A 4,624-nucleotide genomic window follows, 5' to 3' on the forward strand; every position below is an offset into this window, starting at 1 on the left:
ACCATTAATTTTAAGAATTGACATATTGATGTATTTCATTTTGCTTATTATTGGAGGTATCCAGAAATTTAAAAAGTAAAAGTTGAAAATAGTTGGGTCATCAGAGAGTATCTGGTTTGAAAGGAACCAACAAATCTTCTAGCTCAATTCCTTATTTTGTAGATTAATAAATCACAGCTTAGAAAATAGTATGAGCAGGGGTGCCTGGCTAGCTCAGTCAGTGGAGCATGCAACTCTTGGTCTTGGGGTTGTAAGTTTGAGCCCCACGTTGGGTGTAGAGATTACTTAAAAGTAAAAAATCTTTAGAAAGAATTGTAAGTAGTTTGTCAGTATCTGTCTCTAGATTTTGATAGCCTGTACTTGAGTCCTAAAACTCTGGATCTAGATTTCCTGTTGCCTTCTGTCCTCTGTGTGACCTTCACTGTACATGTTCATATGTGTGTATAAGTTCAGTTGGAGTGGTAGGCTGTGTGTGCTTGTGTGTACACCTTTCAAGACCTATGTGTATTTGTGTGCCTGACACAATTAGATAATGCTCTGATATTTGAAGTTATTGAAGCTTATCTTTGAACTCTTTGACCTGTGTTCTTCCCAAGAGAGAATATTATCTTCCTGCCTTGTTTGGTACAATGAAATCACCAAGGATATTTTAGGTCAGTTTAAATTTTTTTTAAAGATTTTATTTATTTATTCATGAGAGACAGAGAGGGAGAGAGGCAGAGAGAGAAGCAGGCTCCTAAGGAGCAGGGAGCCCGATGCGGGACTCGATCCCAGGACCCCGGGATCATGACCTGGGCCAAAGGCGGCCGCTTGACCGACTGAGGCGTCCCAGGTCAGTTTAAATTTATCCAGAGTGATTTAAATATTATTTTTGAAGTAAAAGTATAATGCGTCATTTTTAAAAAATAGGGTTAAAGAGAAAAATGCTGACAGATTCATAGTGCCAGTGTCACTGCATACTAATTTTTTATTCAAGGCACCAGTTAAGTACAAATTTACATTTAGCTTGTCAAAGAGAAATCTTTTAAAAATTGTATTCAGCTTTTATGATCTTTTTTTTTTAAAGATTTTACTTATTCATTTGAGACACAGAGATACAGAGAGAGAGAGAGAGAAAGCATGAGCAGGGAGAGAGGCACAGGGAGAGGGAGAAGTAGACTCCCCGCTGAGCCAGGAGCCCGATGCGGGGCTCTATCCCAGGACCCTGGGATCATGACCTGAGCTGAAGGCAGACGCTTAAACATCTGAGCCACCTAGGCGCCCCACAGCTTTTATAATCTTAAGCAGAACTTACCCTCTAATACCAGATCATATATGCTTATGTTTGCTTCTATATATTAGCTATCTAGGTAGGTTGGCATATCCTTTATAGAAAACAATGGAAGCACTAAAATAAATACATTTGTTATTGTAGAAAATGACCAAAAATTTAGACCAAGACCAAAGCACACCAAATGTATCTTAAATCCAACCTTCTCATTGGCATTAAATATTTTTAACCAAAATTATTAAGTTGAATGAATTTTAACATCCCGGACAGATGTACCAAACTATCATTGATAAAATATATAACATTTAGGAGTATATCTATACTTAGAAATTAACTCAGATTTCAAGTTTTTCATGAAATCTTTTGGAATTAAAACTCCATGTTGTCTATTATTATAACATTGTAATAAGACATACCTCAGAACTGGGTATAACTAGAAAACATTTGTTTTGCTGGTGATATCCTTCCTACTGACCCTAATTAGTAATCTTAAACAAATATATATTATTTAAATACAGGTTTTCAGGCTTAGTCAAATATTTCTTGATTTTCATGTTAACATTAATTTGCTCCAATGGTTAGCATTGTATCAGCAAGGTTAAGCTTAGTTAGAAAATAATTGATGATTCTCCATTATTTGCCACTTCCATTATATTGATTTATTATCTTGTTATTACAACAGAATATCTCATTGATATTTGTATGTTTGTTTGTTTATTTATTTATTTATTTATTTATTTATTTATTTATTTATTTATTTAGGGAGAGAGGGTGGGAGGGGCAGAGGGAGGGAGAGAATCTTAAGCAGGCTCCATGCCCAGCATGGAGCCAGATGTGGGGCTCAATCTCACAACCCTGAAATCATGACCTGAGTCAAAATCAACAGTTAGATGCTTAACTGACTGAGATACGCAGGTGCTCTGATATTTATAACTTTTAAAAAGCTGTATAACAAAAATTTTTGAGTAGATTAAAATAAATTCTTTAATTCCTGTAAAAGTTTGCAAAAACTATACATATCTAGTATTTGGAAAGAAAAATATCAAACTTCCTTTTTTAGTATTCATCTTCTTGGAAATGGAAAAGACAGGAGAAATAAAGCAGAGCATGATTCCATATAAAATATGCATATAAGATAGACATAAACTTGGAATAAACATATAAATTCTTAAACTTATTTGAAATTTATTTAATTATTTCCCACAGTCAATAGCATGTTTTGAATATTGACCAAACAATTTTCTGTTAATAATGCCTTTCTTTGTGAATAGCAGAATAAGCAGGTGGAATAGGCACACAATAAACATTCATTGAAGGATTAACTGAATAAATGAATGGATACAAAATTATAAAGAACAAGATAAATATGAAGGAAAAAGGAGGGATTAGTAAGTAACAAAGAAACACTTCCTAATTTTGAGTTTTGTGACTCATTTTAATTATTAAGCAACATCTATATGCTGCAATTAAAAATAATGATCACATTTTAGTGGCTTAAAATACCAGAGCTTTATTTCTAGCTTATGCTATCTGCCTAATATGTACTTGCTGAGAACTCACTGTTTCAGACTGATGAAAGGTTCATATTATGTGTTCCCATGATCATCATGCAATGGGAACAATAAAGCTGTAGCATGTAGTACCCGCTGCCCAAAATTTGGTGTACATTTATGTCCAGGACTAGTCACATAATCCCATTTAACTTTAAGAAGCAGAAAAGTACCACTACTTGTGTGTCAGGAAAAGAGAGGAACTGGATATTAGAGAGAGTAGTAATGTCTGCCATGGCGGGGAAATTTTCTAAATCAGGAGGGATAGGCACAACTGAAGGCTAAGGGTTAGAATTAACTAGGAGTTGGGGCGCCTGGGTGGCTCAGTCGTTAAGCGTCTGCCTTTGGCTCAGGTCATGATCCCAGGGTCCTGGGATCGAGCCCCGCATCGGGCTCCCTGCTCAGCGGGAAGCCTGCTTCTCCCTCTCCCGCTCCCCTGCTTGTGTTCCCTCTCTCGCTGTCTCTCTCTGTCAAATAAATAAATAAAATCTTAAAAAAAAAAAGAATTAACTAGGAGCAGGAAAGAAAGAAAAAGAAAGAAGAAAAAAAGAAAGAAAGAAAAAAAAAGAAAGAAAGGGAGGAAGGAAGAAAAAGGGAGGAAGGAAGAAAAAGGGAGGAAGCGAGGAAAGGGAAAAAATACACACAAACACCCCCATAAAAAAACTTTGGCCATTTAGCCAGTCAACACCACATGGTCTATAGTGGTTTGAGAAGCCCCCATTATCAATTATGAGGTTAATGGATTTGAATATGATGCAATGAATTACAGAAAACAGATTCTTAAAAGTAGGGAATTACAAGGGTAAAAATATCAACCATTACTATATATGTATTCATTGCTTGATAATTCTGGCATTTTTACTTTGGATAGTTGGAACAGGAGAAGGCAGACTTATAGTAAGAAGAGCCAATAAACTAGTTATAATAATTCAGATAAGGAGCGAGATTTGGACTTGGGTTTGTAATTTTGCAAGGAAATGGAAAACACACACACATACTCATGTGCAGGAGAAAATCTAGACCTTTCTAAAGAAGGAGACACCCACAACTATAACATATTTAATTTTAGGAGAAAAAGAGAGAATTAGAAACAGTCCATGGTTACATATTTTAGGGATTCAGAGAAGTGTATTAGTATGCTTATACATAAGTACAAGAGAGAGAGGACAAAACAAAACAATTTTTGAAACAAATCAAAGCATTTGAACAACTTCACCATAGTGAAAATTGTATCAAAGTAGAAATAAGGTAAGACAAACAAGGCTCTCTCTCTCTGCCTTTGAATAGCAATATGAAATTAAGGGTGAGATAATTTCCTATTCATGGAAGCTACTCTGCTTTGAAATTTACTCATACGCTCAGATATGTTAGAAAGGTAATGCACTCTGTAATGTGGTCTTTAAAATGCACAGTGTGACTGGCATGGTTTAAATAAAACGTTTAGTTGCAATATCACCTCAAATTATCCTAGCAGGATAAGAGCTGAGGCAAACCACTAATTCTGACTCCACATGTATTCCAGATACAGAAAAATGGATAAATTGGCTTCTTTTGTGCTCTCCTTGCTACTTGTCTTTATGAGCAGTAAAACTGTGTGGATGGAGATTTCAGCTCACAGAGAGGCTTCCAGAGGAAAGCTGGGTAACCTGGACTGTAAATGGAACCCAGCAATCACCAGGCTGAAGAGGGTGGGTGTAGATTAGAAGGTAGGAGGTAGTTATTTTAAGCAGCAAGTCCCAACTGTATGAACTCTGGTGGGGAAAAGGGAGAGCCCATGGTTAGTGGGCATTCTAGGAAAGATTAA

This window comes from Neomonachus schauinslandi, chromosome 10 (assembly GCF_002201575.2).
Source record: "Neomonachus schauinslandi chromosome 10, ASM220157v2, whole genome shotgun sequence".
NCBI lineage: Eukaryota > Metazoa > Chordata > Mammalia > Carnivora > Phocidae > Neomonachus > Neomonachus schauinslandi.